The following is a 10,289-nucleotide window of genomic DNA, read 5'->3' on the forward strand; positions in this document are numbered from 1 at the left end:
GATTGCTCAATCTCCATGCAGCGATCAGTGCATCAGCAGCATCGTGACAATTACGAAGGCTGCTGCAACATTTCGTGGCATACAAAATCAAAATCAATTGTTTCTTTCATCTTTTTCTCAATTTCTTTCACAATTTTTTATAATTTTTTTTCTTAAAAAATCATTACGTTGAGTTTGCTGCTTCTTACATCATTAATGCTCATAATTCGAGAATATATGTATATATGTGCTCTTTTGAGTTGCATCAATGGTGTGATGATTGATTTATTGTAGGCGATCATCGAGAAATTAAAGAGCCTCAATAGTCATTCAGTCAATTGGTGAAATCAGTCAAACGCATTTGTTGTTGGAGTGGCGGTGAAGCAGTTAGTCACTTTGTACAATGATAACGATGAAAAATTATATCTCGTCAATCAAATCACTTTTTATTTAATTTTTCTTTTTTTTTTTTTTATACGCTTTCTGTGATTTGCCGCCGCCAACACCTACGCGATCCACTTTCTCGTGAAGTGTTTACATACACCTCTGGGCAATTTCGGAAGGGGTGAGTGGAAGGTAAATTGTATACAAAATAATGTGTGATAATTGTGAGTAGAAAGGTTTTGTCATGCGCATGACTAATATTGGAGCAGTGAACCTTGTAGAAGAGTCACATTTTATACACATATCTGATCAGATAATAGTTAATATTACAGGGACTTCCTTTTTATTATTTTTTAACAAAACGTGAGCAGTTAGAGGAGCTTCCAATGACGGTAGGTTTTTATAAACTTTACGACAAAAAATGAAACTATCAAAAAGTCTCTACAAAATATTCGTTTAGTCCAAACATATGCATTTTTCAAATATTTTATGAGTCTTTCAATCAAAAACAATAGGACATGAAATCGCATATATCCATGAAGACATCGAAACTCAAACCTTATGAACTTATTCAACTACTATGAAAATTTTGAACATCAGTTTATTAAGATTATATATTCTTAAAAACTTCACATCACCTGTGAAAATAAAGGCTGACATCACCGACGCCCACGCCGTTGCGATGGACGGGACAAGGACAGAGACGAGTAGGGCCTTGTGGCATTTACTACAGTGGCCATATAAATGAGCGCAAGTTTGGTGTTCGATTCGTGGTGATAGAGAGACTCCGTTGCCGATTACGGTGAATGAACGTCTAGCCACAATCCGCATCAAAGCGAGATTCTTTTACATATCGCTGATTTGCGCCCACGCCCCGACGGAAGAGAAGGACGATGTGACCAAAGATGCCTTCTATGAACGCATGGAGCGCTCTTGTGAGAGCTGCCCCCGCCACGTTGTCAAAATTGTGATTGACGACTTTAACGCCAGGGTGGGCAAAGAAGGCCACATTGATATTCCGATACAAATGCTTTATTGTTAGATATGTGTATTTATTACTTGAAATTTATCATATCTTCAAATATAACAATTTTGATTGCTTTGACTGCAATAGTGGGATAGACTAAATTCTTAAAATTCTAAGCAGGTTTAGATAGAAAAATGAGAAAATTTTTATTAATTATGACATCACAACAAACGAGAGGTATGTTGATATCTTGTCAGTTGGAATCCCAAGTCAAAATTGAAAGAGAGTCCCATTTAAAGATCAGATTCCATAGTACGAGGCAAAGAAAAAATGCGTAGCGGTCACAAACGGGGTCCTTGACAACAGAATTGAGACCCTACTATACTACTACATAAATATATTAAGTTTGGATGTTAAACTGTAAATATTTCTGGGTTATGCTCCACCCTTGAAGGTCCAATATATGTAGATTGATATAAGGTCTACTCCCAAGTTAAATTTTCACCTCGTGTACGCTTAACAATTTATGCTAAAAAACTTGGAAACTTTTTCCAAATGTTCTAGGTCAATCTTCTCTTACTTATAACTTAAGATGATATAAAGCAATAATGCGATTCAGTTTCAATCTCCGAATACCAACTACTGCTTAATGCTTTGAAAACATTCTGCCACATCACCAATGCCAACTGTCCAGTTAAACCTGCTTATGTAAAATATGAAAAAGGTGTGAATAATTATTCGTTGCTTTACTTGAATTTCTCCTCATTAATCTGAACTTGAATGAAAATGTAAACGAACGAATTATTGAAAATCGAAAAAATTAATCAACTAATGTGTTGATTGCCGCAGAGGGCAGTGATCCACGTTTTAGCTATTGAGTATGAGAATTATTGAAAACCAAAAAAATTTAAAAAAGATCAAGCTATTGAAAACGGTGAGATTTCAGTTTGATGCTACAAATGAAGTGTCGATGAATGGCTGAGACGCTGACTATGAGAATTACGAGACGAGAATTTGAATGATTTTAATTTGCCTGGGCCGTCAACGTCGACGCTGCGACAGTTTGTTTGCTTTCGATTGCGCAGCTTCATTTACGCTGCAATAATCAATTATGAGACCTTACGCTTCCAGCGATAAATTCAATTAGCCTATGGTAATTATGGAGTTAGAAATCAAATGGAGCTAGTGGCAAGAAATCAATAGCGGAGCAGGTAAAAATTAAAATATGTGTGAATTCAGATATATTTTTTTATCGCGATGCCTGTGTGTGCTATTTAACAATGTACAAAGCTTGATTAATTAACGCAGCATAAATATAAGCACGGCAACAACAAAAATGAAGTCGCTTTATAGCCCCTGCTTTGATTGCTGCGCGCATGACGCGCACTTGACTTGATCACCTTTTGTTTAAGAGCTCATGAGTTATGAGCTCAAGTCAGGCTTTCGTTGAAAAATATTTCAAAATCTTATTAACTTTATACACTCTGTGTGTTTGTGCATGTGAGTATGTTTGTAATTTTCCATTCAAGTCAATGAAGCAATTTGGTAAATTAAGTTAAACAAATTTTATAACACCTTTCTGCAAGTGAGCGCGCACGCCCGTGCAAAAAAATTATCGAAAACAACAACGAAAACCACAAATTCAACAAGCAAAATTGGGACCAAAAGACAGGCGAAGCCAATTGGTGCGCGGCACGTATGCGGCGCATCATAGTGCGCTGTGAGCGCTGCATTAGCGCTTAACCCCACTTATAACAATAAAGTAAATTACACCTTATTTCGTCTGCAAGCGTCTACGAACGCGTCTTGCCTACACGCTATCATGTTGATTGTGCGCGTAAGTTGTTGTTGCGATGGGTGGTGCGGCGCGCCGCCACTTAACTCAACAATATTAACTGTGCTCTGCTATGCCGCACTTGCCGTTCGTTTGCGGCAACAACAAAGTTAGTTAGCACCAGCGGCAGTGGCAGCAGCAGCCGCCGCGCGGCACAGCACGTAAATCAACGTTCGACAGTTGCGAACGCAAGCGCGCGGCGATTTTCAGCTTGATTTGTGTAGTATGCGCCCAATTGCGCGCACACCAAACAATGCGTTGATTATTGCACCAGCTCGTCGATCGCCAAGTGCGCATTGATCAGCTTCTATGTACGTGTATGTGTGTGTACGTTTGACTGTGTCCCGCTGTGTGGACGTGTTGTGGAGGCAGGCGTCTGAGCTTCGGCTTTGGTGTTGGCATAAAATAGTCGGCGATTTCAAAAAATTTCGCCGCTTAGTCGTTGCTAACGAGTCTTGCGCTCTTGCGCTCTTTCATGGGGGAGGGGGATGGTATTTGCGGTAGTTTGGTTGGCAGCTGAGCGCGGTGTCTTTAGTGTAGCGCGTCGCTGTAGGCAGTGTGTGTGCACTTTTTTCTGTTTGCATACGCGCATGCGTTTCATCACCTTCTGTCTTCTGTATGTGGCGCGGTTGTCGGTACGCGCTGGCTGTTATGAAGATTTGTGGTCGTCGTCGTGGCCGTCACTAGCGCTTCGTTAGCGTGTTGGCAATTACTTACTTGTATTGGCCGATTGATCGAATGAGTGTTTTTGTTAAATTCAATTATACTGCAGATAAGTGACTACCAATATACCCTGCATGCCAGAACGTGGGCAAATTTTGTGATACAGATTAATAAAAGCGAATGGTAGAGTTTTTTTAGTAAGGTTATTGTGCATTTCTAAAGACAAATTTTCTTCACCAAATTTTCTGTTGAATTGTTTGATGAACTCGGCAAAGTACTAACGAATACTATTTTGATCCATCTGACGGTACCAAGATAGGGCTTGAGGTTGGCAAAAAGTTCGAAAATATTCCAGCTATGGCGAAGACAATTGCCACATATTGTTGTATACGACTTCAAGATCAAAGTAAGCTTTTTCTATTCGACTTTTTGGTATTTGCTCCAGAAAGTTTTATTCAAAATTCTATTCTGTTAGAACATGTGCCTAAAATATATCCATTTTTTCACAGGAATATAATTATCCAATTCTATAAGGGATTCGATAATGGGATATCAATAAAATTCTTTATTCCTCTGAAAGTACATTCGATGCCCTTATGTATGGTTCTCGATTTCGTTTGCATGGCCACCACGGGCACGCTTGCAAAAGTCCAGACGCTGAACTCAATTTTCAACGGGTTTCAGGCATAAATCGACCGATACTGCTGCAATTCCACATTCGATATTCGTACGAACTTCATCAATCGTCGCTGGCCTGTTTCCATATACCATAAACTTGACGTAAACCCACAGGAAATAGTCTAACGGCATCAAATTGCAGAATCGATTGGCCAATTGACCGGGCCATGTCGTAAGATATCACCAAACTTGGTTTTCAATAAATCGATTTTGACATTCGCTGTGCGGCTTGTCACGCCGTTCTGTTACAACCACATATTGGCCAAGTTCATATCATCCAATTCGGAGAAAAAATATTCGATTATCAGTGAGCGGTAGCGATTCCCATTCACAGTAACGTGCTGGTCGTGATCATCACGGAAGAAGAGTGGCCCAATGACGGCAGCAATATTCTCGACGCTACGGGCTCTTCTTTGGCTCACTATCACGGGAGCATTTTGTACTGTGCCTGTGGATACAAACTTTTCCTTAAGCGCTCAATTGTTGATCTGACAGGTCGATTATGAAGACCCTAAATTGGTCGTAGCGCTCTTAAAGTTAAGGCCACTGACTCTGAATTTTGATAGTAAATTTTAATAATTTTGACTTATTGTTGGATCAGCTATCTTCCATGATGAAATGGCAAACCTTACTAAAAAGAAATGACAAAAGAGCGGTAAAAAATGGCGTCATTTGCTATCCCTAACGGTGTACTTTTGTAGAGTTGCTTTGAAAACCCCGTTACTTTTGTAGATGACACCCAGGTGTTCCAAAAGCGGCAACCGCAAAGAATAACCAATTAAAGCTTACGATCTCATCTTAGTAGCATGTGACACGCAATCCTGGCAATTCGAAGATTTTTCTGCGTCGTTTCGTGACCGTCTTAGAATCTTCATTTGTTCACTGGTTCACACCGGCAACCCAGAAACAGTCTTAAAAGTTATTATCTTATAGAATTTACAAGCTTTTATAGACATACTTTTGGAAGAAAGAACGATTGGGCCGATCCGAAGACATCGTAGAACCCAACCATCCTTTTTATTAGGTATGCGACTCAGATAATATCTTATGATATATATTTTTATGCATGCTTTTATATATGAGGCGTAATCTCTGTAATTGGCAGATATGAAAATATATCCATTAGTTTATTGCTCCGGCCAAATTTTTCAATTTTCAATTTTTCAATACAAGTGTAAAGCACTCAACAGCCAACAGCACATGGCTCGAGTTCATGAAAAGTTCAAAACTAAACATTACTCAGCCGAAGCAAAAACAGGGTGCGGACAATTGGCAAGAAATGTCGCTAAATAGCGCAAATGCACTGCAGAGATTTTTTTGTGTGCAAAAAGTGCAGAGCTCTGCAGCATTTAAAATGATAAGTATTATTAATTTGTGCTGATTTGTAGGCAACACAATGCGGCAACATAAATTTGTCTGCCTGTCTGGCACAGCGGACATACAATCACATATGAATAGTGAATTAACTAAAAGGCGCAGTTAGGATTGTCAGCGCATGCGCAACTCGCGGCCAGTGCGTCAACGATGTGCAAATCAATGAATCAGCGCACGCAGCAGCCACGGCAGCAATGACATACGCTAAATGAATTGAATGCAAAAATGAAAAGTGAAAAAGGGAAAAATCACGCACAATAGCAGGCAGAGGAATATCAAAAAAACGCCAGAAGACGACAGAGGAACGAATGACAGCGCTAAGAACTCCGCGCGCTAATTTGTTCGCTGGACAATTATTTGTGCGTTGGCATTGAATTATTGGCGCAACCCGAGCGGCAGCCGCGGTAGGAGCAGTAGCAGTAGCACAATACGCGCCACCGTTGTTGGCGGTGTGGCATGTTGCCGCATGCAATGTAGCATCTTCCGTTCAATGCTGCTAATGAACGTTTTTGTGGCCTTAATCCGTTTTCATTGCGATCTTTGGACACCTTCGCAGAGGTGCATCCTGCGCATTGCCGCTGCAGTGTGCAAATTGCTTTGTTGCAAGTGTATTGTTGTTTATTTCGTTCATTTTCTTTTGAGTAAATCTCTCAAGAACATAATAAAGTTTTATTTATTTGTAAGCAAATGGGAATTTGCATTCGCGCTTGACTGCAATGGTGGCGGCTGGTGGATTAATCAAAATTAAGGCGAATAATTTGTTGTACCCATAGTTGCTTGGCTAATTTATGCACAGTGGCAAATTAAGAATGCGATTGATAAGGAATGATGATAATTAACTGTTATTTAAGAATAAATGTGGTTAGTTAAGTACTTCATAAATATTGTTGTATATATACATACATACTTTTATATAATTCTGCATACGACAATATTTAATCCTGTCATAAGTTCTGTAACAAGTTAGGTCATTATTAAATTGAAACTGTATAAATTTTTTGATGTAATTAATTTTATTTAATAAAAAATATATTAAATGAGCCTAGTATTTTGAACAATTTGAACATTGATCAACAGTAGTTGATATACTTGTACTCATAGTCGCTATTGATATTGACGATGCTCCTCAAACAAACGATTTTTTTAAAGACTACAAATTTTTGTGATATATTCGACAGAAGATATGCTCCAGCTCTGAATACAAGCTGTAGTCCCATGGATTCAAATTCGGCACTCCTTCATAAGGCCAATAATCAGCAGCTATGAAACAGGGAATGACACTGCTGACTCGGTTTTGTCTTTTGTGCCGGAGCAAATTTTTGTTGCAAGATCGGGTTTTGGAACTGTAGTGTGTATTGCTTTACCGCCTTACGACGCCTTCTATAACATCCTGTTGGTACCCTTTTTAATTCTGTTTTCAAAGAAGTGAAAAACGTCTTTACAGAACTACCCATCAAACTATTACAGAGCTGGACGGTGACCACATTGAACTCTTTGAATAAAAATTTTTGCGTCTTTGCAAGTTATTGTATACATTTCGTCGTAGGTTTTCATGTGGAGATCATCTCAAAAAAGTCTTAACATTGATCTGTTTTCGAAAGTGATTTCTGAAAATACGCTCGCGCACAGTTTTTGTGGCTGAATTGATTTATTTTGAAAACCCTTAAAGATCTTAATACACTACCTCAAATTGTTTTGCAAATTTCATGCTTTTAGGATTATGATAGTTTAGGTTAGGCTAATCTGGTAGGCCAATAAGCCACGCATAGATCATTTTACTCCTGTGCGAAACCAGATGAAGTTCACTTGTCACCTTTTAGGATGACTTGACGCGAATTTTCGAAAATTTTGCGACATCACCGTCAATACTTCCCCCAGTGTATCTTACTGTGGAGACCCCACATGCTTACAGCGTAGTCTTGCCAATGCGGGGCAAGTGCACAAGAGATCCATTGATTCCATTGCATTCTAGATATTTAATGCAATCTTCTCGATTTGTCAGTCCCGTCTTGCGGACGTGTGCCGCCACCAGACAGTAACCAATTAGTAGTTCCATCATGTTACTGCAGTCATTTCTATCGAGTGCCAATAGAAGTGTTGTGTACTTCTGACTTACCGTGTTGCAGTTTTGCACCCTTGGTGAATCTGGAATTGCCTGCAGGTGCATTAGAGACCAGCTTCGCGGCTTTCGCTATAGCAAAGACCTCAGATAGAAATATACTGCAATGGACCGGCAACTTAAAAGGTTGCCTTTTGCCTAGCTCTGGACAGCATATTACCGCACTAACTCTATCGCGACATCAGTATAAATGTTTAGAGTGTTGCGCGTAGCTAACATACAGTACCTGCTCCTGGAGCCAGTAGAAGCCTATAGTTGACAGGTTTAGTAGCAGTGCTTTTATAATTAAGTAAAGATAACTTTTTGTCATGTTATTCTAAAGAGATAATATTGGAGCCGATATGTAATGTGCATTTTGATTCCTATAACAAAGATGCTGTTTTACATTGGTTAACACAAATCTTGTAAAAATGCCAAAGTTGATTCAAAAAGGCTGACTTAGTTTGAATTTTAATATATGTACACCCAATTAGATTCTCATATACTCATTCTTCATGTTATCCCGAACGCATTTGTGATGAACAATACAATCGCCATACCATTACTCCATTACCATATACTTCATATACCAACTGTCACAAAAGAAGGTATACGCTGTATCGTTTCACTGACACTTCATCTCTCCGAATTCAACGATCTATATCGCGACTCTCATAACATTACCAACAGTGATAAATTACGAATGTTATGCGCAGATACCAAAGTATTATTGTATTAGAACGAAGCGAAATAAGTCCCGAACGAATTTGTCCACATGACGTGAGCTTTCCCGTTATAAAAGACTGATGTTAAGCATATTTCCTGTACAGCTTTGTAGAGTTTAAAGTTAGGTGTGGTAAATACTAAGTGTAATAACAGTGATGTACTAAGATATTTGTCTGATAATATAGAAAACTCCTTCTCTATAAATTGCTGTCTTACCATTGCAAAAGCTGTTACCTCCTCTTACTATGATTTTTTTTTTCATAATTTTGGAATTTTTATTCCCATTTCATACAATTTATGTATCGTACTTGTTGATAACATCTTATTTTCTCCCAATCAGCGAAGCCTCCGCTCTTGTCCGTTTGTTAATATGAAAGATCCGTTGTTGGAGACAGGGAAACAGTTAGTGAAAGAGACAGAGAGAGAGAGAGAGAGAGACAATGAGAGTAGAAGTACGTTGAGCTCTTGGAAAGCTCTAGGCTCAAGCTCCTTTGAATATTAATTTTGTCTGATTTTTTTTTTCAAATATCATTATACATATTTAACTAGGATATATCTAAAAGCAGTCTAGATGTTTTAATGGAAAGCCTGCTTGGAGTTTTAAGTTATGAATTTTTTCTATCTCTTTTCTATGCAGCTACTATTTAGATTATGGAGTTATTTTTTCGTATGTCCTTGACACATAGAAGGTATGCCTTCTCTTCTGTTTTAAGCATATTTTATTATTGGTTTTCTTTCTAAAGATTTTAGGAGATCGAAGCAAACAATATAGCTTAAAATTGCTAGTAGAAAGCTTTAGAGGGCTTCAACTAAAGAATTTTTCACAACATTAGACATATTTTGATACAGTAATGAATGCAACTGAGTACTACATACAATTTTCGTTATATAAAATGTTGAAAAAAACTGGGAAATGTGCTCTGCTTCCAAGCTCACAGAACTTCGGAGAACTCCAGTAATTTCAATAATTCGAGTATTTTTAGTTTAACTTCGCTTATCTCCCGTCTAATTGGAATATATTACCATACTTTCTCTCTCCATAGCTATTCTCCAAGTTCAAAAACATAACAATTTAAAAGAATGTTTACAAGTATGCGTGCTATAAAATTGTATTTTAACGCAAGGGCAGCGCTCGCACATGCTCCAATCTCGTTATTAATTTAAAATGCATTCGTTGTGCCTAATTGCGCTAAACGATGCGTTTATGTGACCCTTCGCGACGACCCTATCGCCAAATGGCCAATTATTGTGCGAACAACTGTCAGCTTCAGCTTCGTTGGCAACCTTCGATTGTCCGATCATTAAAGCACGAGCAATAATTTACCTGTACGCGGTGAAAAGTGCGTGTGTGAGGGTTGCAGTGGCCACCGACAGCTGGACAATCTGTCCTCGCGCGTGTTTAGCGTGATTAAAACGCATCTGCGGTGTGGGTGCCTCGACATGCGTGGCTGCGCATGCGTGAAGGTGCCACAATGAAATCAGGGTCCACTTTATTAATCAGCGCGACATACGGATCTAAATGAACGTAATTTATATCAATATGTATTATCCTATTGAGTTTAAACGACATATTTTATTGGATATGT

The sequence above is a fragment of the Bactrocera latifrons genome, unplaced genomic scaffold, assembly GCF_001853355.1.
Source record: "Bactrocera latifrons isolate USDA-ARS-PBARC rearing strain unplaced genomic scaffold, ASM185335v1 scaffold_29, whole genome shotgun sequence".
Classification (NCBI taxonomy): domain Eukaryota; kingdom Metazoa; phylum Arthropoda; class Insecta; order Diptera; family Tephritidae; genus Bactrocera; species Bactrocera latifrons.